Source organism: Dromiciops gliroides, chromosome 3, assembly GCF_019393635.1.
Source record: "Dromiciops gliroides isolate mDroGli1 chromosome 3, mDroGli1.pri, whole genome shotgun sequence".
NCBI lineage: Eukaryota > Metazoa > Chordata > Mammalia > Microbiotheria > Microbiotheriidae > Dromiciops > Dromiciops gliroides.
This window is the reverse complement of record NC_057863.1, coordinates 192,266,197-192,293,159: the sequence shown is the minus strand read 5'-3', so window position 1 is coordinate 192,293,159 and position 26,963 is coordinate 192,266,197. Positions and strand designations below refer to the sequence as shown.

Below are 26,963 nucleotides of genomic sequence, written 5' to 3'. Positions count from 1 at the left end.
TCAGGCTGTTGCATCAAAATTCTGTGTTTATACTAAAAAGGTAATCTCAACCCCTTAGTTCTATTCTTCCTACTGGCCAGAAGATATAAAAGCATTCTTTGATTTGTGGAAGAGAGATAGTGGTTCTCTTCCCCCTCAAAAGCCAGGATGCCCTCTTAGAAAAGCCTTTGTCTAGAATGGGACTACCTCCTATTTATGCCTACTTTCCTTAGCTACTGGGCCTTGTGTCTGAAAAGGCAGCTGGTTTCATTTCCTCATCATAGGCACCTAAACAATGCTGTTGGTGGTGGTAATAGCAAAATCAGCAGAGGCAGTGGCAGGCTACCCATAGAGAGAGAAACTACCAGCCTTCCCTTTCTATGTAGGATTAGAATTGGTTTTTCTTGCCTGATTCATGCTTGTACTGTGGGTACCTCCCTCTTCTCATGCTCCTGTTGGGGAGAATTCCTTAGAGTAGGAACCAAAAAGAATTGTTACTTCAGGAATCTAGGGTGAGGGTACTCAACACTTTAGTATTGAAGTACTGAAAAGAATAATTATCCTATTAAGGAGACAGACAACATTACAGTAATGAATACAGGCAGTTAATGGACAAAGATTGTGGAAGGGATGCCAATCTTGTGACCTCAGTCTAGCAGTGCCTGGTTAACTATTCTGCTATACTAATGGAATTTCAGACATATTGAGTCAGCAAACTTTTCTTCCTATCCTTCAAGGTTATCACCTATTTAGATGACATTCTACAAGTAAAAAATGACATGCATTCAATAGTGAATAAGACATTAATTGTGCCATGACAACCTCTATAAGTAGAGGGGCAATTAGTGATCTGGATTATTTAATTAAATAAAATTCTAGAATTAAGTTTTCATTCTCAATTATGATACCTTACTGTTTACATAGCATAAGTTATATGGAAAATTACAAAATATTCTCTCTAAATTGATGCTGTGCAGACACAGTTATTTACCAATTCCCCATCATTTTAGAATGTGTTGACATAGTTTTGAGGCCATGTCACTTCCAGTGCAGTGGACAGTGAGCCGAAACATAAATGATGTGGAATTTTCTGGTTTCATTGTTGTATATCAGTCAGGCCCCGGTCTTATATTTGATAATGTTGGAGAAGGTAATTATATATTGAATATACTTTGAAGGGCAATGGCAAGACTTTTGACTCAAAATACTCTGTCATAGAGTTCTGCCATTAAAAAATATCAAACATCATTGATCATTTGTTAGGTATGGCATTCACATGAAAAGAAGGGAAAAGATTTAAAGCCTTCAATCCATGGGCAAAACTGGCAGTAGTGTGTGTGGGTGTGTGTGTGTGTGTGTGTGTGTTAAGCTTCTTGATCTGGAGTCAGAGAATCAGGGTTCAAATTTCACATTAACTCTGTATTACATATGTGATATGAGGCAAGTCATTTAGTTTCTCTAGATTTAAGCTCATCATCTGAATAACGAGGTTAGACTAGATGACCTTTAAGGACTCTGTTAGCTCTATCTCTGATGATAAATTTGGTCATTTCTTATTGATTACTTTCTGCTTCCATGAGCTCATGTTGACATTGTTTCTACACTTATTGTTTTGTATTCCTTGAGAGAAAGTAATTGTTTAATTAATCAAGTCTCTGCTTTCTAAAGGAGACAGCATAATCTGTTTTGATTTCTTTTTTTCCTGCAGAAAAGCACAAATGAATGGCATTTTCACTGCTCTCAATTCTATTTGTACATTTCAAACCATGTTAAGTGAGAAGGAGCAACTTAACGCACTTACCAAATGGAAGATAGACCTGAGGAAATGTGGTCTCATTTTACATGCATCTTATGGTGCCTTTCGTAAGATGTTGACTTTGCACTTTTCCTTGGTAGCAAATGGGAACAGAATAAGTATAGTGTGTCGAATTCAGCTGACAATTTAAAGAGGTTAACAGTATTTTTTAGTCTTTTTTATGCAATACATTTCTACAATGTAAATTTTAAGGCATACAGTCTCTGGTGTCTTAGGGGAAAAATGTTTATAGAAGTTAAGATATCAAAGATGTTAGTGTAAATGTGCCCAGAAATATAGCAAAAGATTTAAAATGGTAATTTAGTCCTTAATTAAATTATTATCATAAGTTATTTGAACAATTCAGTAGAAACAAAAATCACTATGGCTATTTGGTAAAGTTTGAGTTCTCTCTACATTAGGATATTAGGCTTTAGCATATTAGAATGAATGATTAGTAACTACCTAATCCTAAACCTAAATCAAGTACCTAAAAAATAAATGGATAAAATGACCAATGACTAAATGACTAAAATGTACTTAGGACCTTTATAAATAAATAAAAAATGGTAACTTCAAAACAAATAAACCCAAATACTCATAGCGTTGCAAGCGATCAAACCCATTATTTTTACCCTAAATTAAAATTTTAAAAAATTTTTAAAAATAAAAAAAAGATTGCTAGAGCTATATTGACCAATAATTAACAGAAATTCAGAAATGCTTTAAGGTTTTCAAAAGTCATTTTAGATATTACATTTGATTCCCACAGGAACTCTAGAAAAAGGTAGCATATACTATTTTATAAATAACATTTATATTTTATAAAACTTGCAAAAAACAAGCCTAAGGCACAGAGTGTGTAAATGACCTGCTAGTGGTGAAGTAGCTGATAATTGTCAAGATGGGAGGTCAAGCTATGCCTTACAAATCTTTATAGTGCTCTTGCTGCTAGATAAAGATTGAAAAAGTAATTTGAGAACCTTTTAATATAAAAAACATAGTTAGATCAGTGTTACTTAGATAATCAGATTTAAATAATATATCATTTCATGTCCTCTGTCCCTTTTTCATAAACAACCACTTCTCCCCCGCCTTGCTGGAAATGATGTAAAAATAAGACATAAACAAAATTTTGCTTAAAATTCTGGATAAAGATAAAGTAGAATTTTTTTGGGTCTAGTTGAACTCACTGTTTTAAAAGGTGATATACAGTATTAGGAAAAGTAACTTAACCCCAACTGCCTCACCAAAAAAAAAAAAATAATAATAATAAAGAATGAAGAATACAGAAACATTCCATGCCTTTGTAGATCTTAAACACAAAATATAGTTAAGTATATTTGGAGAATTTTGAAATTCCAATTGAATACTATTTTCTCAAAGTCCAGTGGTATTTTGATCCCACCGTTTCCTGTTGTCTCTAAGAGTTTGTTTCTTTGATCAATCTCTTTCTTTCCTCTCATATTAATTCTACCTCTATTTAGTAGCTCTTTCTTGCAACCTATAATCATGTTCATACACCTCCCATCCTTTAAAAAATAAAACCTGCTCTTCATTATGACACTTCCCAACCCATCACAGCTCTCCTTTCTTTTGAGGTAGGGCAATGTGATAGACCTTTGGAGAAATGCACATTTACAGTAATTGCCAATGTGTTGATTTTTTTTACCTGACTATATTTGTTATAGCAGAGCACTTCTATTTGGAAAGGGACAGAAATTGTGGAAAGTCAAAGTTATGGGGGGGGGAGAAAAATAAGAAAAGAGTACTAATAAGATATTAGGAATATAAAATAAAACTGCACAGGAATCTCAAAAGGGACACAGATAAGCAGAAATGTCTTTCCCTCCTTATTATGCTATTGAATATGGCTATATACTTCTAGGTTATACCCCTATAAAACCTAAGTTTAGTTTCTTATTTGTCTTTTGTGTTCTTTGTGTATTGAAATGCTAATTTGCTAAGATGGTATCTATAATTATGGAAATAATATTAGTCTTTGAGCCCATAATGTTCAAAATCTCATAATTTACATGACTTTATTTTGTAATCAAGATATGCAAGTGTATAGAAATACACACACACACACACACACAGAGACAGAGATAGAGACAGAGACAGAGACAGAGACAGAGAGAGTTTTAGACTTCAATCACATCAATGTTCTGGAGCTATCTCAAACTAGCTCTGGACAGCTGATTGCTAAATTTCCATTTGCACCTCAGAAATAAACAAACACTAAAAATGGAGACTTTATTGCCTTTTTTTATTGTCTAGACTTAAAAAAGTGGTGGGAGAAATACTAATGATGCAGATTAAACATAAAGTACATTATGTATACAATGGGAGAAAATTCATACTGAATCTGTTGTTAAACATTTATCCTTTCATGTGGTTCACTTTCTTCCCTCCTCTAATATTAAATAAATTAAGAAGTCTTGTTGAATCTGTCTCCATACCACAGGAGCACAGGACTCCTCCTTTTATTCATACCTACCTCTTTAAGTCCTCTTTAATTAGTCTCCCTACTTCTAGTCTCTCACTGCTCCTATCTACCCCCTATATAGCTACCAAAATAATTTCCCTAAAGTACAACCTATGTCACTTTCATGCCTTTGGGATATCTCCATTCTTTTATTTAACTTTTTTTCTTTGTAAATAGTATTTTATTTTTTCTAATGTTGTGTTAAGATAGTTTTCAACATTCATTTTTATAAAATTTTTGAGTTCCAGAATTTTCCCTCTCCTTTCCTGCTCCCAAGATGGGAAGCAATCTGATATAGGTTATATATGTGCAATCATGTTTCTCAGATTTCTGTTTTCCTTCTAATCTTGGTTGCATTGGTTTTGTTTGTATAAACCCTTTTTAGTTTATGTACTCAAAATGATCCATTTTGCATTTCATAATGCAAAATTCTCTATATCCTGTTTGGTCATAAATGATTCCCTTCTGCATAGATCTGATAGGTAAACTATTCCCTGCTCTCCTAATTTGATTATGGTAATCTTCCATTGTTTTAGAATGAAATGGGGGGGGCGGCTAGGTGGTGCAGTGAATAAAGCACCAGCCCTGGATTCAGGAGTACCTGAGTTCAAATCCGGCCTCAGACACTTGACACTTACTAGCTGTGTGACCCTGGGCAAGTCACTTAACCCCCATTGCCCTCACAAAAAAAAAAGAAAAAAAAAGAATGAAATAGGAACATCTAAAGTTTGATCTCCATAGATCTTGCTTCTCCCTATCTTCCAAGCTTATTCTGTACTACTCTTCTAGTTCTCAAAAAATAACTTGATTCATATTGACCACTATCTAGCCATCTGCATGCCATGATTTCTTATCTGTAATCAGGTTCTCTCTCTCAGCCTGAGACTTTGTAATTGTAAATGGTGAGAGGTCTTCATAATTAGTCTGTGTGGATAGCATTATCTATCATGAGACTTTTGAAACTGTCATGAATCATTTTATTGTTGAGATGAGCTGTCTATCATAGTTGATCATCACATAATGTTTCTTTTGCTTTTACTGTGTACAATGTTATCTTGGTTCTCACCATCACTAGCATGTCTTTTCAGGTTTTTCTGGAATCTACCCACTCGTCAATTCTTATAACACAGTAGTATTCTATTATATTCATATCCCACAATTTCTTCAGCCATTTCTTAATTGAGGAGCATCCCCTCAATTTCCAATTCTTTGCCACCACAGAAATAGCACTGGGTTACCTCATTTCATCATTGGTATTTGAGATTGTTGAGAGCATAAACTGTCTTCTTGGCACTTGGCACAGTGGTTGGCATGAAGTAAGCACTTGAAGATGCTTTTTCATTCTTTCTTTTATACACTTTCACACCCTAATTTATGACATCTAGTAATCAGATCAACAGTACCATTCCTGGATAGGATCTGTGAGTTAAATACCCTATGGCTCCACTCATTATCCCTATGGCTTCTCAATAAAAACAAAGCAAAGCAAAGCAAAACAAAACTAAACTAAACTAAACTAAAAAAACCAAAACAAAACAAAAAGCTCCCAAAACAAAAAGGCTTGTTCCTTTCTACCACGTCCATCCATTTATCTATCTATCTATGCACATATATACACATATTGACTTTCCTATTAGAATGTAAGCCCTTTGAGTGCAAGTACTGATTTACTTTTTGTATTTGTATTTCCAATGTTTTACACAGTTCTTGTCACACAGTAGAAACTTAATAAACACTTTTGTATTCATTAATTTATTCATTATTTTAATTTCATTTCATTTGTTCATGTAATGTATGATCTAGCTGACCTACTAGCTATTGCTCAAACTGCACATTCTCTTTCTTACATGCATAAGGACAAGCCATCCACCATGCCAGGAAAATATTTATTCTTATTTCAGAACTCTTCCTTTAAAGTTCAACTTAAGTGAAGTTAACTTCTACATAAAGCCTTTTCTGATTTTTACCCACTTCTTTCAATGATTTTTACACTCTTATTCACATCAATGTATCATAAATATATTTATATGCATTCTGTTTCTCCCCACAAATCAAAAGCTTTAATCTCAGTTGATCCCCAACTTTTATGGGGTAATATTCTAGAAAACAACAAGAAAATTTTAAAAAGCATCACTCAAATATTGAAGCATATGGAATAGGCGGATAGGTTCTTGTGACTTTCAAAAACTATAATATTTTACTAGACACTACTGAAAATACATTTTCTGCATACAATTCTTTATAATGAAACATTAATTCTGATTACATGGTCTCTCCCTAACACAGTAACCATGAAATAACCCATAAAATGTAGTACACAAGATAAAACTGTTAACTTGGAAAACATTTTTTCTCACTAATAAGTGCCCAGAATTCTGTGACCTTTTGTGCAAACATCTCAAGAATAAAACCTGAAGCATTGATTTCAAACAATATTCACCTTTCATAACACATGAAATCTACAATACAATAAGTACTGTTCAGCAAATACAATTCTTAAAACTAAAACTTTTTTAACTTGCATTTTATCTTCCATTATGCCAAATAGTGGTGTGAGAGCATTGTATTATACTGCTATAATCCTCTGTACCTTGGCAGCTCTCTGAAATCCAAGGAAGAGGTTACTGGGACTTTAGTTACTGTGGTCTGAAGTTGCTGAAATTGACAAGGTTTCACCATTAGATCCTACACTCTTTCCTTCGTGGTTGGTGGATGAATGGAGATGGTGAAGGATGCACCAGCTTGAAACAATCCTTCTCTGAATATGGGAGTATAACAAAGGTGAACTGACATTTAATACTGAAGCTGATATAAAATGATGTGATAGGAAGCTTTGATGTGTCCAGACATTTCCCCATATAACGCCTTTATTTTCTCACTTACTTTTTTAAATAAACATTTTTAAGGTTTAAGTTTGAAATTCTGTCCCTCCCTTTCTTCCTAAACCAGTCTCAGAGGTAGTAAGCAATCATTTATAGGTTATAATGTGCAATTATGTACAACATTGCCATATTAGTAATTTTGTATAAGGAAACTTGGATAAAAGAAAAAATGAAAGAAAGTATAAAATAGTAGGCTTCATTCTGTATTCCATCAATATCAGTTCTTTCTTCTAGAGGTGGATCGTATGCTTCAACATTAGTCCCTTGGGAGTGTCTTGGATCCTTGTATTGCTGAGAAACAGTTGTCATAATAGTTCTTCACCCAACAATATTGCTATCATTGTGGCACAAACATTGTCCTGGTTCTGCTCACTTCACTATCATTAGTTCATATAAGTCTTTCTGGGTCGTTTGGAAATCATCCTAATTGTCATTCTTAAAGCACAATAATATTCCTTTACAACCATATTCCACAGTTTGTTTCACCATTCCACAATTAATGGGTAGTCCTTTGATTCAAAATTCGTAGCCACCACAAAAAGGGGCTGCTATAATGCTCATTTATTGTCAATCACCATTCCTACCCATAGAAAATTATTTTCTTAGTAATTCTATTTGTTAAGATTCTACTCTTGGTTTTTTTGCAATTTTGTGTCTAGAGACTAAAACACTTGCACAAGCTTTTAGGGTATAATTGAAACATAAACTTGGGTTTTAAAGGGAAAAAATGAAAATATGCAATGACTGCATGGGGACCTCTTTGTAATGGTAGAGTGAACAAGAGCAGTAAAGTGCTTAGTAGGATACCAACCTCCCCAGAGACGTATGTCTCTAATTTTTTTTCTCCATTGAACATAGCTATTGTCAACTTCAATTTTAATAGGTCACAGAGATGGTAAGTTGTTCCAGGGCAAGGAGTTCCCAAGTATTGAGGGAAGTTCCAGGATGAGCCGTCAGTAGAGGAGGCTGGGTTTTTGAAGTCTGAAAAGTTAGGAATGAGCTGGAGAGCAATAAAGGTATATAGGGCTGGTTTTTCTCTACACAGTGGAGTCTCTAGGAGGAACTCACCCAGTAGGAAAAGTCAGTGGATCTTTGAAGATATATTCCATAGAGTGGTAGATTATTCCAGGGCAAGATTAATCCATCAATCAGTCATTTATTAAGCACCTAATTTGCTAAGCTAATAAAGTCTATAGATAGTCCCTGCTCTCAGGGAGCTCACAATCTAATTAATGGAGGAGATAACAAATAAACAGTTATGTACAAAAAGATAGATAGATTAAAATGCAAAGAATAAAAGGAGATAAGAAATGGGCTCCTGGAAAAAAGATAGATTTTAGTTGGGACTTTAAGGATCCATGGAAGCCTGCAGACAGAGATGAGGAAAAAATTCTGGGCATAGGTTGACAGTGACTGAAAATTCTTAGGATAAGAACATGGAATATTCATTTTCAAGAAATAGCAATGAGGCCAATGTACCATTGGAAATGTGAAAGAAGAGTTATGAAGAACTTTAAAAATCCAAACAACAGATTTTATATTCGATCCTGGAGGTGATACATAGCCATTGGTTTATTACTAAGCATGGAGTGGGGGATACAACATGATTAGCCTTGTGCTTTAGGGAAATCCTCTTTGATGCTGAATGGATCAGAGGCCTGTGGCAGGAAGACCAACCTGCATGCTAATGTCATAGTCCTGATGTAAGATCATGAAAGACTGTGCCAGATTGATGACAAGAGAAGGCACTGGGTGCTGAGGAAAGTTCCAGGATGAACAAGTAATAGAAGAGGCACAGGTCTAAGCCCATAAAGATAGGAATAAACCAGGAGAGGAATGAAAGTAGAATATCCTAGGGTAGTGAGGTGAAACATTGGGGAAGAACACTGGGGTTGGAATCAGAAGACTCATTTTCATGAATTCAAATCTGCCCTCAATACCAGTGTGACTCTGGGCAAGTCACTTAAACCTTTTTTACCTCAGTCTTCTCATTGTAAAAATGAGTTGGAGAAGGAAAATAGCAAAATATTCCAATATCTTTGCCAATGACTGAAGTCCAGAAAGTCCCCCCAATAGAGGTTTGGCTATATCTCTCACAGTTCTAGGATACCCTTGATGGATTAGGGTATTCTTTCTAATGCTACCAAAGCAAGGTCTCCTTTCTGATGTGTTGTGTCCAATATTATATGTCCTGTTGTCAGTATCTCCTTAATATCATTGATTCTAATAATTAAAGCCCCATTCTCAATTTAGCCAGTTGATTTCTCCCCAGAATTGACTAACCAATTACTATTACCTAGCTTTTTAACAAAAGGTTATTTACTGAAAAGATAGAACAAGAACAAAAGTACAGAAGCACACTGTCCCCTGTATATTGCAGTTCCTGAGGTATGCTCAAACTTAAATTGATACCCCACAAACTTTTATTCTTCCTACCACTGAATTTTCTTGTAGATGAGGTATAACCATTTGAACAATTGCACCCTTGCTTAGACACATGCAGACAATTCTATTCCCTATGAAGTAGCAGTTTGCTGAATCTTTGGAGTTCAAAAACTCATCCTCTCCTTTTTTTTGACAGGGGAATGAGGGTGAAGCGACTTGCCCAGGGTCACACAGTTAGTAAGTGTCAAGTGTCTGAGGCTAGATTTGAACTCAGCTCCTCCTGAATCCAGGGCTTGTGCTTTATCCAATGTGCCACCTAGCTGTCCCACTCTCATTTCATAGACAACAATAAGGAAAAAGAGGTTGAGTTCCTCTCAGCCTTTTGTAACAATCAGTTACAGTTCAACAACTTAAAAGGCTTTGCTTTCATGGGAAAGAATTATTGTGTTAGAGGCAGGCTCACACAAAAACAAAACAAAACCTTTCATAAGGACTATTATTAGGTAGAGACCCCTGCAAATGCTTCCAGGGCTGGGCCTTCATTGTTCAGTCTCCCTGTTATATCTATTTAAATAAAAAGGAACAAAGACTTTACTTTGGGAGCTAAGAAATGAAGTATTGGCCAAGTCGAGGCCATGTGATATGGCTCATCTTAAGTATTTTATAGATCTAAAAACCTTGTGGATAGTGCAATAAACATTTATTTTACTTTATAAAAACGGAAAAATTGTGAAAAAAAGACAGCACTCTCTAGATAAGTAAGTGATATGTATTTGCTTCTCAGATAAATAATGGTAGAAGCACATGATTTACTTACATTTTCATAATATCTATTATGAAAAAGTTGAGACGTGCAAAGTAGTGTTTTTCTCAATTTCCATTTTCCAGACAAAGGATATTTAATGTGGACATTTGAAATGCTTACTTGAATAGGAAGTGAAGTTAAGGAAATTAAAAATGTCACAGAAATAAATATGAGACCTCTTATAATAATCCAGGTTAGGAAGATCTTCTGATCTATGTCCAATTGGGATTTCAACCAACATGGATTAGATATACAATTACCAGCTGCATAGTAGTACAATGTTCAATTAATACATAACTCACAAATTTCATAGTAAGCGTCCCCTATCAAATGAAAATTGATGAGAATTTTTGAAAGCAGTCTGGTAGAATTTACCAGATGACATAATTGCATATTGCATGATTAGATATAAGGGGCCATTCCATAAACAAATTAGAGGATAGAAAATATAAACTAAGGAGATAACCATCAATTGACAAATAGTTAATAAAATATTTTGTTTACCTACAATGGCTGTAAGATATAATAAATAAGATAGTTTTAAGAGAAACCTTTGAAGACTTTTATGACACGATGAAAATGAAGTAAGAAGAACCAGAAGTATAATGCATACAATGACCACAAACTGTAAGGAAAAAATAATTTTGTGAAATATAAGAATTCTTCTCCTTGCAAGGACCAATCTATGACTCCAGAAGCCTAAAGGTAAAGCAAACTTATTACCTCTTGATCGAGAGGTGATGAGGTTAGAAGTGCAGAAGACTCATACATTTCAGAAATATTGATTATGCGTATTTGTTTTGTTTAACTAAACTTATTCACTTAAAAGGGAGATTTTTTTTATTTGTTCCTCTACTTGTTTTGGTAAGAAGTTTTTGAGGAAGAAGGGGAATAGTGAGAATGGTGTACCCCAAAAGATACAAAAGATTCAAAGAGCACCACTGAAACAGTTTGCATAGAAGAGAGAAAGAAGAAAATTCTGTAGGAGATACAGAGAAGCAAGACAGCCTTGGAATTAATTCATGAGTTGAATCGACTAAAAAAGTTAAAAAGCTAACACTATTAGAATACAGAGTAAGTGGTCTTATATACCCTAGCTTCTTAAACTGTGGGTCATGACCCTATATGGGGTTGTATAACTGAATGTGGGGGTCATGAAAAACTTTGCAACAGTAAAAGATTATGTATACCTATTATTATGTATATTATGTATAGCTAAATACTTGGGGTCATGAAAAAAAATTCTCAGCCAAAAAAGGGTAGTGAGTGGAAAAAATTTAAAAAGCCCTGTTATATGCAAACCCTCTTTTCTTGTTCTTTGAATTTGGAAATATTCATGTTTTTTAATTTTTGTCTAATTCTTAATAAAAATAAACACTAAATAAAAAAAACCCTTATATAATGAATCATATGATCTTTTTCAACCAGGTTCATAGGATTGTACTTTAAGAACCCTATAATTTTGGCTTATATTTAAGGATTTTTCTAAGGGCACACTACACTGTATGATTAGGAGAAACACATCTGGAAAGAATTGTGTCAAAGACCAAAAAGTCCCCATTTTTTTTTAAAGAAGATTGCATAGTTCCAGTCTGGGTGGCCCAGGCACTCTGCTAACAATACCATCTATTCTGGGATAAATTGATGCCATGTAATGTCTGAATAAAAAAGGAAGAAAGATGAAAAAAATACAAATGCTTGCAGTTATGCAAAATGATGAGCCAGATGCATTTCTGAAGTTTAGTAATATAAGCACATGAAATAATTATTGAAAATAAGTACAATATAACTATCCCATAATAAGACATTTTTATTGAATGACTATTGCCCCAACCACAATGCAAGTAGCCATGTAGACCTACAGAAGAATAGATTTGAGAGAAAATGTACAGAAAATTCATTTTCACAGTACTTGGGTTCTAAATTGTAATTTTGTTTGAGAATAGCTCCTTTTTATAACAGTTAATTTGAAACACAATATCACTGGCTCACTATCCCCTTAAGAAAAAGGAAAGTATGGGAGAGAGGAAGACCATATACAGGATAGAAGCTGAAATGTCAAAGAGGGTCAAAAGACAATTAAACAAAGGCCCAGACAGCAACTGAGTTGTATGTGGTTTAACAGCCAACATTATTCTGATGTCTGATTTTTTTTTCAGAATAGTTAATGAGATGGAAATTGCATATAATATTTCTTTGCATCAATAAAAAGGCAACTCAATGATGAAATCTTAAACATAAAAAATAGACAGCTTGTATGTGATAAAAGAAATACTTTGACAGGTGAACTAAACATCATGTACTACTGAAGGAGAGAAAGATACATGTATATAAAGAAACTTTCAGTTCTGTCTGTAATGTGCTATAGTCCTGGAGTAGATCACCTAATCCAAATGCTATTTTGATCAGTGATGGAGATAATTACAGAAAGAAAGACCCGAGATGTGTATCTTCCAAGTCAAGTTTCAGATGGAACTGGATTAAATTATTTGACACATGAATGAAAAGACTGAATCAAGATTGAATAAAGAAGTGAAAGAGGACTTTTAGCATCCAGAGTCGAGAGAAACAGCAATAGAAAGACAGTGGATACTGGAAAAAGCTGCTGAGTTGTCCAATAAGAGAAACAACCTTCATTTCACTTCAGGCATCCAAAAGGTCAAAAATGGCCACACTAGCTCTTCAAAATCTTGATTTATAAATGACTGGATATAATAGACTAATAAAAAAAAAGAATTGAAATGAGTCTATTGGGATATGTACACTGGATGATTAATAGCCCCTTTTTCTTCTCTTTCTTTAAAGAAATGGACCAGATAATGACACATTGCAATTTGTGTCAATGTTTTAATTTCCCATTTGTATGTCAGTAGGTGAATGCTTTCCAATATGTCTCACTCTTAAAGGACTCCTTTCCTTTTTCACAAACAAAATAAAAATGACAAAAATGTTCTTGTTATAGATTTAGGATAATCAATGCTCAGCCAGATTTCTTTATTTAAAATGGAGAGCAGAGAGCAGCAGAGTGACAGTTGGACTATTATAAAGCTATGATCCTGTTCACATGTGGTTTTCCCTAGATTCTTATGTATCTCCCTGCCTAAAAGAATAATTTAGAGAATTGGCATTGTAAATAGTATTTGGTGGCACTGGTTAGCTTGACTTCACTTACATTTAATTTCATTTCCATGATATTTGACTTCCTTCTAATACCATAAATAAAAACATCTTATTTCTGAGTGGTAATGGAAAGGTGGGAGGAGACACAAAGAAGAAACAAATTAAACAAGACAATACATGATGCTCCTATAATACATTTAATGCTTTTCTCTTTCTGTATACCCAGTCTCCTCATTTAAGAAAAAAATGCATCACAAGCATTTTTATTTTTTATTGGGCAATTGGGATGAAGTGACTTGCCCAGGATCATACTGCTAAAAAGTGTCAAGTGTCTGAAGCCACATTTGAACTCAGGTTCTTCTGAATCCAGGTCTAGTGCTTGTATCCACTACATCACCTAACTGCTCCCTACAAATATAATATGCACTGTTGTTTGTACATTGTTTGTACTAAACTACAATTTACTTTTCACTGTTATAACATAGACCGTGGCAAACACCAGTTTTCAAGATAGAAGGCAACTCTTCCAGAACAAATTAGGGTAATGAACCATAAGGAAGATTTTGCTTTGGGATTTCTCTCCCTCCAGCATGAAATTGGGAGAAAGGGGAATTTATCCTATATAAATAGCTAACAGAATAAAGAGAATCAAAGCTGAGCATGGGAGTTTGGTGAGATCTATAGAGTCAAAGGTCAGAACAAAAGATCATTTTGATGTGTCAGACTTCTTTCTTATTGCTCTCCTCATTTTCCCAGTAGCTACTTAACATCAGCAGCTCTGGATTTCCCAGTGGTTCTCTGTTTCTTTTGCAAACAAGCAGAACAGTCCTTCTGTGCTAATCTGCCTCAAGTCAATAAGCATCTCTGCTTGACCCCCACCTTCCTGGCAACATGAAGTTGTAATAAGGTTGTTTCCCCATAACTGTCCTCTACACAAGGCATTCATGCTGCTAATTCATTTCCCACCCCCTTTTTCAATACTTAATTTACATGGAAATTGTTTGTATATTGAATTGTGGGTGTTTACAACCAAGTTTTCTGCTTACACAAACTGCTTTTAATTCTTAAAGTGAGATTATAGTTACTTCTGGAATTTTGAAATCAAGGATACAATTTTAAAAATAAAGTTAATAGCATTCTCCTCTGGCAGAATTAAAGTGTGGAATGAAATCCTTACTTTGGATATAATGAGCATTTCACTTCATATGATTTACTGCACATCTGAGGCTTCTAATAATTGTTAGTGTAACTTTTATTTGGCCAAATTCAGTGGCTTTCCTATTATTTTTTGTGGTCAAATAATATATCTGTAACTATTTAGACATGTGTTCTTGTTCTTTAGTTGTATCTGACTCTATGTGGACTCCCTTTTGGGTTTTCTTGGCAAAAATATTGGAGTGGATGACATTTCTTTCTCCAGCTTTTTTCTTTTTCTTTTTTCTTTTTTTTGGCAGGGCAATGAGGGTTAATTGATTTTTCCAGGGTCACATAGCTAGGTAAGTGTCAAGTGTCTGAGGCCAGATTTGATTCAGCTACTTCTGAATCAATGGCTGGTGCTTTATCACTGTGCCACCTAGCCGCCCCCCTCTACAGATAATTTTACAGATGAGGAAACTGAGGCAAAGTTAAGTGACTTTTCCCAGGGTCACATGGCTATTGAGTGTTGAGCCACATTTGAAACCAGGATGATGTATATATATATAAATATATATAATATATATATATATATATATATAATATATATATATATATATATAGGCAGGTATAGTTTTCCCCTCAAGGAGTCTAGGAGAATTTCCTTGGCATATGGTTGGTCTAGGGAATAGTCTTGAACAATTGGTATTGATTTCTTGAGGCATAAAATTTCAAGACTCTGTGGAGTTGATGCTATGGAAGATTATTGGGAATGAATATTGTAAATTCATGGGAATTAATCTTTTTTGTGGACACTTATAGCTACTTTTCTTCTGGTTATTTTGAATCAGGTCAAATAGGAGTTGACTGATCCATTCTATTGAGCTGGAGGTACCTGAATTCTCCTTCATATTACTACAGTTTTAAAGGCAGAAATCTGAAAGGGTTATGAATTCCTGATAGCATTGATATCCATAACTCTATTGATTGGATGGTCTAGATGAGGCCTTAGAGGCAAAGGACCTAGATTAGGTGGGAGTTCATACTAACTTCAATTGATTCAACCCTAAGACAATCAAGATCTTGTCTCTTCAATTAAGTTCTTAGTAATACACTGGAAGGGAGAAACCATATGATCTCAGATATACTTTATAACAATCTGTTAAAATTGGTTCTACCATAGAAGCTGTAACAATTGGAATGATGCCACCTGCTGGATACTTACTGTAGAAGAGTTCTGCCCATGAAGCGAAGGTCTTTGAGGGCAAGACCAGGAGTCTTTTCTTTGGCGGGGAGGAAGTGACGCAGACTAGTGGGAGGAGGAAGGAAGAGACTGGCGCTGACTCTGGGGCTCTTTCCTTTGGACTCTGGTGGAGAGGGGAGCTAGAAATGTGCTCTCCCTTTAATAGATAGGAATCTAGGCCTTTCTCTCTCTCTTTACCAAATTCTTATTCTCCTTAATAAATGCTTAAAAATCTAACTCTTGCTAAAGCTTATAATTTATTGGCGACCACTCATTAGATATTTTAGACAGTTTAGCTAGAATTTTAACCCTTAACAGATGGCTGACCACGAAGAGGAAAGCTAACCCTCAGTCTTCTTCTGATCTTCTGGTTGGGTAAGAAATTTCCCCTCCCTCTCCCTTTAACTGCTAAGTACTGGTTTACTGGCTGTGTTTCCCTTTAAATTTTTTCAAATGGACCTTTTAAACTCCCTAATTACCCTATTTTTTATTTTAGTCTGTTTAACCAGACAAATGGGAGATAAGATCATGTTAATGCTTTGTTTTTGTGGATTTTCTATTTTTCTTTTTATTTTTGTTAAAAGAGCCAGCAACTTACTCACACAAGGAAATATCTCCCCCTCTCCCAACCATGCTTTTTCAGAGAAACCTGAAGAGATTCCTACAGTTTTTCCCAGTTCTAACACTAATTGTTGCTTTAATTTTGCATGCCTGGAGGCAAAGACCCACCCTCTAGAAGCTTTTAATCCCCTAGGGCCTGGAGGCCAAGTGGGGGAAGAGGAATCCAGGCCTGAGTTCAAAATCAAGTCTGATTCAAATTGCCCTGGTCCCTCCCCTCCTCTCCAGACCCCACCCTCTACTCCTCCTATGGCCAAGCCCATAGCTTCCCCTGCCTGGGAAGTCCAGAGATCTGATGCGCATGCTCAACTTTTTCTACCTGCATTTGCAGCTTCAGGCTCAGCCCTTCCCCAGCCTGGCTTTGCTTTTGAGACAATCTTAGAAAACTCTTTAAATTCCAGATATGCTCGTTTTGTTCATAATTTTGCTAACCTGCTTTTGTCTTTAATTAGTAATCTTATAAAGCATTTGTATGGTGAAAAGACTGACAGACAATATAGAGGGGTTAAAGAAGAAAAACTTAAGCTGAATAAGAATGACAATCAACATAGTTCAAGACTCTGCTTCTTTTGCCATGGAAGGGTATATATTTTACAGAAATGTAGAAGTAAGCAGCAAGGTATTGATATGAGTATTGGGGATTTTAGATATCGGAATCAAAAGTGTTCTGAATTCACTCAGAGTAATAGTATCAGTTCAGAGGTTACATAGGATTTCTGTGCTATTATATATACATTTTGAAATTAATGGTATGGGTTTATTTTCATAGAGATTTTCATGCTTTTGAGATTGTGTCTTATACTTAGTTTCTAAAACAAGGAGAATATTTGTAAAAGCTTTATAGTCATGTGATCAAGTTTATATTTTATAGTACTCTTATTAATATTAAGTTCATATTCATTTGGATTTCCTTAGTTTGAATTTAATTGTCTTTTATTGTTCCATGTGTATTTTCTTCTATTCATTTGTCTATCTAATTTTGAAACATTGCAAGATGGTTTTGATTTTATTATACAATGTTAATTCTAGGAGTATTGTGCTCCCATATTCTGAGTTGTTTGTTTTTGTTATTTTTTTTTCTCTCAACTGATTATTTGATCAAACTCTTTAAAGCATTTCCCTGGCAAATTGGTTGCCATGGCAAGTGTAAAGAAGTATTATTTTTAATAAGCATATTCAAAAAAAAAAAAGAGGGGAACATTTGTAAAAGTTTTCTTTTTTCAAAAAAAAAGTTTTCTTTGAGATTCTGTTATGCTTTGACTTGTATTTAAATATGTTCTGATTTTTCACAAAAGTAATTGTATACTAAGTAAAACAAAAGGGGTATTATTTGAAATTGTTGCATAATTATATATTGTGTTCTGAGTCAAGATGTATTCACATTTTTTGCAATCATTTATTATCCTCAATTTTTAAATCCATATGAGACTTGGATTATGGGAACTTATCATTTAAGACATTAATTGCCTTTATTCTGAGTTATCAGATGCCAGTTGGCCAAGATGCCATCCAGTCACAAGAGGAATACATGCAAGAGCAGACACTGAACTGTCACATGAGGGGAGACATGCATGAAGTCAAGGTATGGCCGAGGGAACGGCTTTTGACAAATGTTGAGGTTGGATTCTCTTGGTTTAATATTTTATTTTATTTTTCCCCACAATATTGTACAGATGGCTGGAAGTATTCATCCCACCCATCTCACTCCTACACCTGGCTTCTATGCTCCCTCCTATATGCCTGATGCCATGAACATCTCAATCCCATGCATCTGATTAAGTCTGACTCAGTTTCTTCCAATATGTTCGGTGGCATGGACATATATTCCATCCACCTATTTTAAGCCTGGCATACTGTATGGGCAGTACATATTGCTCAAGTGTGGGAATGCTCATATCCCATCATTTCTCTGTTCTTTTATGGTAACCCCCATAATTATCTCAGGTGTCATGATAAATAACAGTGTTGAATTTGGCCTTGACACCTGTTACCAATTATATTAGATTTTCTAATTTCTCATAATGGCATGAGGATAATTAGGCAGACGATGCAAAAAGTGATGAAACAAAGATAAAAATTATTTTTAAAAATTAATATCGCAGCAATTGTCTTCTCAAATACCCTCCATAAGGGAGGACTATAGTAATATTATAATTTTAAAGAATGGTTCAATTTTTGTTTTATTATATGTTTCATGTGTAACAACTAAGATTCTGAATTCCCTTAGACATGTTTTTGAGAACTTTCATTGTTTGATTTGATTATTGACAAAGCTATTTTAAAGTTGTGTTAAGCTCAATTTTGTAGGAAATTTTCCTGGCTGATTACCAGCATCCACACATCAACCCCTGAAAAGACTTCCATTCCACGACTACACCTAGAGGACATCTGAGAAAAGACTTTCAGAGACTTTAAATGAACAGTTTTGATTTGTTGTTTTTGTTGTTTTTTTTCTCTTTCTGTTATAATATACACCATCTGTAACATGTATTCTCTGCAGAGGCCCTCCCTTTGCAAGACTAATGTCAAAGCGTCGGTTCATGAGGACAAAAAATCGCCCCTCTGGACAAAACTTTCCTCTCTTCCTTTTCTATATTGTTGTTCACATATTATTAGTTAGCAATAGTTATTATATTGTTTTTACTGTTCCGTCAAGGAAACATTTTGTTTCTTGAGGAACAACAGGGGGGACTGTAACAATTGGAATGATGCCACCTGCTGGATACTTACTGTAGAAGAGTTCTGCCCATGAAGCGAAGGTCTTTGAGGGCAAGACCAGGAGTCTTTTCTTTGGCGGGGAGGAAGTGACGCAGACTAGTGGGAGGAGGAAGGAAGAGACTGGCGCTGACTCTGGGGCTCTTTCCTTTGGACTCTGGTGGAGAGGGGATCTAGAAATGTGCTCTCCCTTTAATAGATAGGAATCTAGGCCTTTCTCTCTCTCTTTACCAAATTCTTATTCTCCTTAATAAATGCTTAAAAATCTAACTCTTGCTAAAGCTTATAATTTATTGGCGACCACTCATTAGATATTTTAGACAGTTTAGCTAGAATTTTAACCCTTAACAAAGCTTAGAGGTTTGTTGGACTCAGGGTTCTGAAGAGCTGACATTTCCAATCTGAGTATTTTAAAGATAATTTTAGATTTTTATATTTCCAAATTTGGAAAAATATAAAAATGAACATTTCCATATATAAGGGAAAAAGAATCTTTATAATCATCTTGACTTTGGCTTTGGTACTTGGTGGGACTAATGTTATATAAAGACTGAGATAAACTGTGAAAATAACTTCCCCTCTCCTCAATAAATACTGAGTTTGCATAGATGGGATTACAGCATAATTGGTGGGAGCATGTTTGCATGTTTTGGATATACTTTTGAAGTATATATTCCCTTTTAAACATTAATATGATTATTAAATGGTTAAATGGAACTGGAGTGTTTAGTCCTGTAAAACATAATTGGTGGGGACTCTAACCAACAGTAGAGATGAGAGACCATCTAACTCCCTGGGGCAGGATCAAAGAATCCATGGTGGAGGGCATCAGAATTCTTAAGTCTTTCAAATTTGTTTGTCTTTATAATGTTGTCATTGTATACATTGTTCTCTTGGTTTGTTCACTTTATTCTCTATTGATTTATTTGAATCCATACTAATCTATGTATCCATCCATCCATCCATCTATCTATGTATCTATTGTGATGTTCAAAATCTAATGTATGGTCACCTTATTCCTATCTCAAGTGTAGAGGAAACTAGCTAGGGTTTACTTGTAAATTAGAAGCTTTAGCACCAATTTTGGGAATTAAGAATTTATTAGTGAAAAAGAGAACACCTGCAACAGAAAGCAAAGAAAAAGCTTATCTACTCTAGAGGAGAGTTAAGAGTTCAGCCTGGCCTGCTTCTCCCAAGTCCTCCATGAGCCTGTTCAAGCCATGAACTGAGAGAGCAAGCTTCCTCTCTATCCCAAGGAGAGGTGGTCCTTCCACCCTGCTTCTTGCTAATTGGCTAGCATCACCCAAATATATTGGTTCACTGGACTTGAGGATGGTTCCATGCTGAGTTCACAATCTCTGAGAGCACACCCTCTTCAGAGTGTGGTTCCAAATGAATTAACTTTAAGTGAATTAACTTCAAGTACATTAATCAGCAAGGTCAGTCAGTATCAGTCAATCCAATCAATCTAGGGCCTTTGGGGGTTTGCAAATACCATTATTTTCTTACAGATGCCCCCGTGCTTCATTAAGAAACATAGTTTCCTTAAGTGAAGCAATAACATTACAGATACTTATGACTAAAAATGTAAATGGAATGAAAGGAGAGAAAAGAAATTGAGGAACACATTGGCAAAAACTAAAGGGGGCAGTTCCCTTTAGTATGTGGATATTACAAATGAAAGAAACTAAAGCGGTCAGTCCCCTTTAGGAGGTGAATATTACAAATATGCAATAGGAAAAGAAAAACAGGAAAATTTCCATTTAAGTCTTTAGAAGTCTTTTCTTAGATGATTTTTGGGATGTCATCTTTGTGTAGTTGTAGAGTTAAAGCCTTTCAGGTGTGGATGCTGATAATCAGATGGAAAGTTACCTACAGAATTGATCTTAACACAACTTTAAATAGCTTTGCTAATAACCAAATCAAACAGTGAGAATTCTCCAAAACATATGTCTAAGGAAATTCAGAATCTTAGAGATATAATAAAAAGAATTGAAACTTTTTTTAACTTAATATTACTGTAAACCGCCCTGTGGAGAATGAATTGAGAAGATGTAATATAAAAGTTGACAGATTAATTTTCTTTCTTTCTTTCTTTCTTTCTTTCTTTCTTTCTTTCTTTCTTTCTTTCTTTCTTTCTTTCTTTTTTTTTGCAAGGCAATGAGGGTTAAGTGACTTGCCCAGGGTCACATAGCTAGTAATTGTTAAATGTCTGAAGCCATATTTCAACTCAGGTCCTCCTGAATCCAGGGCCAATGCTTTATCCACTGAGCCACCTAGCTGCCTTGATTAATTTCAGTTATAATAACTTCTAACAAAAGTGGATGTCTTTTTAAGTTACTTGCAAGAAAGTCCATACGTTATGCTGGTATACCCTTTAATACAGGGCTAAGACAATTGTGACATTAAGAAAAGAATTTTATCTTTGTTTCATCACTTTTTGCATCATCTGCCTAATTATCCTCATACCATTATGAGAAAGTAAAGAATCTAATATAACTGGTCACAGATGCCAAGGCTAAATTCAACATTGTATCCATTGTGACATCTGAGTTAATTATGGGGTTACCATAAAAGGACAGAGAAGGAAAAGAAATGAGCATTGCCAAACATTGTGGCTCTGCAGAAATCCAATGCAGTATGTTGAGGGGAAACTGAGTCAGGCTTCAGGCATATAGGAGGGGAAATTGAAGTCAGGTATAGAATGAGATGGCATAGCCTAGTGCTATGTGTGTGTGTGTGGGGGGGGGGGGCTGGTAATTAAACCAAGAGAATCCAACCTCAGCTCTTGCCAACAGCCTTTCCCAAGTCAGTGTAGTACCTGGACTCCATGCATGTCACCCATCCTGTGATAGTTCAGTGCCTGCTCTTTTATGTATTCCTCTCATAGATGGCTGGCACCTTGGCTGCTCAAGATCTGATAACTCAGAATAAAGGAAATTTATGTCTCAAATGGTAAATTCCCATAATCCAAGTCTTATATGGATTTAACAACTAAGGATAATGATGATAGCAAAAATGTGAATTTTCTTTGAATCAGAATATAATATACAATATACAGTAATTCCAAATAATAGCTTTTGTTTGTTTGTTTTTAAGCTAAGTAAACAATTACCTTTGTGAAAAATCAGAACATATTTTAATACCAGTTAAAACACATTCTTAAAATAATGAAAATCTCTTTGAAAATAAACCCGTACTATTAATTTCAAAATGTAGATGCAATAGCATAAAAAAGAAACTCTTAGGTAATAGTTGAACTGACATTATTTCTCTGAGTGAATCTAGAACATTTTTTATTTCAATATGTAAAATCACCAAATCTCATTATTATCTTGCTGTCTAATTCTTCATTTCTGTGAAATATGTCCCTGTTTATGGCAATAGTAAATTTGATTACATGAATATGAAAAGCTTTTGCAATTTTATTTTGACATGGCAATGAGGGTTAAGTGACTTGCCCAGTGTCACACGGCTAGTAAGTATCAAGTGTCTGAGGCCAGATTTGATCTCAGGTACAACCATAAAATCATAATCACATATAGTAGATGATGAATGTAAATGACTGATATTATTATTCATTATTACATAATTTCCATGAATGCATTACTCATCAAGTATTGGTACTAGTTTTATGTGGGAGCAATGGATTTAATGGTCCTTCTCTCCAATTTTTATGGCACTTGTAGTTGTCAGCAATACCTGGAAAGGACCTTTCCAAGATGACTGGGTCCTACTAGTCTGCTGAAAATTTTTGATATATACACTGTTTCCTGGTTTCAAATCATGTAAGGAGAAGTCCAAGGGGCCAGCGTGTATTGCTGCTTCTGCCTTGTGGAGTTCATGTAGCCTGGCTTGTAACTCCTGTATATAGGAAGCAACAGATGTATATACCCCAATGATGTATATACTGGGAAAAAGGTTTTGATTGTATAGGGGGTGGCCAAAAAGCATCTCAAAAGGTGATATATGGAGTTCTGCTCTTGGCCTGCTGCACAGATAGAACAGTGCCAAGGGTAGAGCATCAGGCCACTTCAAATGAGTTTCAGCACACAATTTGCCAATCATGCTCTTAAGCTCTTTATTCATATGTTCCACCTGACCTGAGCTTTGTGGGTGATAGGGTGTATGGAACTGTGGAGTTACTCCCAGGAAATAGTAGATTTGGGATAGAACAGAAGCAATGCAATGTGTGCCTTTGTCAGAATCAATGTGGGTGGGTGGACCAAAGCAAGGAACAATCTCTTTAAGGAGGGTTTTGGCAACAAATGCAGCAGTGCCTCATGGGTTGGGAATGCCTCCACCCACCAAGTAAGCTGATCAACAATAACAAGACAAAACTTATAATGTCCCACCTTATGCATTGTAATATAATCAATTTGTAAATGTTCAAAATGCATATGTCCTAAAGGACACCCTCCATAAACTTTAGCCTGGAAGGCATGTTGATTATAATTCTGACAGTGGGGGAAAGAAGCACACACCCTAGAGACTACAGTAGTAACTCCAGGGGCAATCCAAGCCCCTTTAACTGAGTCCACAATTACTTGTGTGCCAAAGTGGCCATTCCTATGAATAGAAAGGCATAGCTGGTGGTAGAAACTCCAGGGGAGAAGCAGCTTTCCATCCGAAGTCACCCAGACCCCAATGACCTCTTTAGCCTTGAATTTCTTTTTACACTTCTCTACTTTAGACTTATCATAAGTAAGAGAAATGGGGACATCATCAGAAGATGAGAGGTTAAATACATGTTCAGGGGCTTCCAAAGCAGCAAGCTTAGCAACAACCTCAGCTCATGTGTTCCCTTTTGAGAGAGGGTCATTCTTCCTTGTGTGGGTAGGACAATTATCAATGGCTAGAGCAGAGGGAAGCTTCAAGGCAGATAGAAGATCCTTAATAAATTCTCCATTAGCAATGACTTTGCCAGCAGAGGCTAAAAATCCTCTCTGCAGCCATAACATTCCTACAGCATGGCAGACACTAAATGCATATCTGTAATCAGTGTAAACAGTAGCACTTTTTCCTCTGGCTAGGTGACAGGCTTGTTTGAGAGCCACAAGTTCAGCAGCCTGTGCACTAAGATGGGAGGGCAGAGATGCTGCCCAGACAGTATCATAATCAGAAACTACAGCAGCACCTGTATAGCAAGTTCTCTTATGTATAAAAGAGTATCCATCAGTATAGAAAATAAAATCAGGGTTCTCTATAGGTGTGTCAAAAAGATCATCACAAGGTTTCTCAGCCATGTCAACTAGGGAGATACAGTCATGCAAAGGCTCTCCTGAGAATGGCAAGTCAGGAAGCAGTGTTGCTGGGTTAAGGACTGTACAATGATTTAAGGTGATTCTCTCATTTCCTAACAGGGTTAGGAATACACAGTGAGTCTTTGATCTGAAAAAGCCTGTCCTGTGACACAGTAAAAGAGCTTCAAATTCATGAAGGCATTGTACAAGTAGATGGTTACCTAAGACCAGATCAGAGACTTCATCAACCAGGAGGGCAGTGGCAGTCATATCCCATAGGCAGGGTGGAGCTCCAGTAGCTACAGAGTCAAGTTGAGTAGAATAATAGGCTATTGGACTCAGGACAGGTCCTATTTTTTGAGTCAGGACCCCAGAAGCTACTCCTCTCTGTTCATGTACAAAAATAGTAAAAGACTTACTGTATTCTAGGAGTCCTAGTGCAGGTGCTGATAACAAAGCACGTTTTAATTCTGATATAGCTGAAAGATTCTGGGAATCCAGTTGTAACAGTTCTGGGACAGAATTTTTGGTTAGATATATGAGGCTTAGTAATTTCACCAAAAGAGGGTATCCATTTTTGCAATACCCAGCTGCTACTGGGAGAATAAAGTTGTTGAATAGTCCAGACACTCTTAGAAGAGATGGATCATGTGCCAGCAGCAAAAGCAAAACCCAAATATTCCACCTGAGGTAGGCACCATTGTATCTTTGACTTGGAAACCATGTGGACTCTGGTGCAGTTCGAGAAAAAACATGGCAGCTGTCTTCCTGGCAAATCTCAGCATTGGGTGCAGCCAGGAATAAATCACCTACATACTGAACTAAGGAGGAACCTTAAAAAGTAATGGAGGCTAAATCCTGCTGTAAAATTTGAGAGCATAGCACAGGACTGTCAACAAACGCCTGTGGGAATCTGCTCCAAATCCACTTTGTATTTGTCCAAATATTGAGAGTATTGGTGTACTGGTATTGAAAAGAAAGCAGAAAAGAGATCTACCACTGTGAAGCATGTTGCCTCACATGGGATTGAGGAAATGATAGTAGCAGGATTGGGCACTATCAGATGTTGTAACGATAGGAATGATGCCACCTGCTGGAGAGCTAATGTAAGAAAGCTCCGCCATGAGGAGAAGGCCCCTGAGTGCAAGCCATGTGGCTTTTCTTTGGCATCAGGAAGCTATGTTTGCTTGTGGGAGGAAGAAGGGGCGAAGCTGGCTCTCTTTGGCCAGGACTCTCATGGAGAGTGGAGCAGGAGAACTGTAGCTCCCTGAGATAGATAGATGAATCTAGGCCTTTCTCTCTCTCTTCACCACATTCTTATTCTCTTTAATAAATCCTTAAAAGTCTAAACTCTTGCTAAAGCTTATAATTTTTTTGAGACCACTCATTAGATATTTTAGACAGAATAGGTAGAATTTTAGCACCTTACAATGTCTAGGTAGAACATACTTAATTGCTCACAGATCTTGTGAAAAACGATAAACAGGTTGGCCCTCTGGATCAGGCTTAGGCTTCTTAACTGGCACAGTTGGAATTTTACATGGGGAATGATGGCATGGGACAATAATACCTTGGTTTTTCAAAACCTCAATTATAGGTGCATTTCCCTCAATGGCTTCCTTAGATAAAGCATGTTGTGGGATGTATGATTGTGGGCCACCTTTGGTCTTAATCATTACAGGCATGGCATATTTAAGGAGACCTACATCAGAAGAGGAAGAAGCCCACAGGGACTCAGGAATATCACAAAGGTTTTCAAATATATTCTTCACTGTTTCCTGAGTGTCTGAGATCAAAATTGGCAGCAAGTGGGCAGTGTTCTCTGGCAAATCCAGGGAAATACCACTATCTGGAGAATAAGATATGGTTGCTCTAAGTTTACAAAGTAACAACCTATGAGATTTGCAGGAGACTTGGGCATAAATAGAAATGAATATTCTACTATTAATGGGCCCATAGATATCATGAGAGGAGTTAATTTTGCAACTGTTTGAGTTTTCCCTGAGACCCCAATTACATATAGAGATCCAGTAGATGTAATGGGTCAGGTTTGCTCACTAGGACTGATCTTGAGGCTCTTGTATTTAATAAATAATCATAATAAGTGTCCCCAACCCTAAAGGTTACATGAGGTTCATTATTCTGGGGTGGTGAAGGGACTGGCACAAGAGGGCTAAAGATCTCAAGGTCTGGAAAGCTAAAGTCTTCAGATTGCACTGTCCTTTCTCCTCCTCTACAACATCAGTCCTCTGTATCTCTCTGAAAGGATCTATAACTGTTTTGATTCTGCCCCCTGATGGGGGTACTAAATTCACCAGTCATCATCTAAGTTCCCTTTTCCAAATCCTATAGTCTTACATCATGTGTCTCCATCTATTGCAGTAATAGCAAAATCAAGGGGGTTGATAGTGATTCTCAACTGCCTGACCTCGCTGCCTTGTGGATTCCTGCAATGGAGTTAAAATGCTCTGTCTGTTCCTTTCTTCCCTCTCATTGCCTTCATACATATATGTTGCTATTTATTTAATTCTGTCAGTACTCATGGCATTCCAACCT

General features: G+C 36.0%; 1 pseudogene; it reads right to left on the bottom strand.

The window, feature by feature from the left end:
* Positions 1-26,963, bottom strand: part of LOC122747317 — a 36,394-nt pseudogene that overhangs the window by 2,023 nt on the left and 7,408 nt on the right.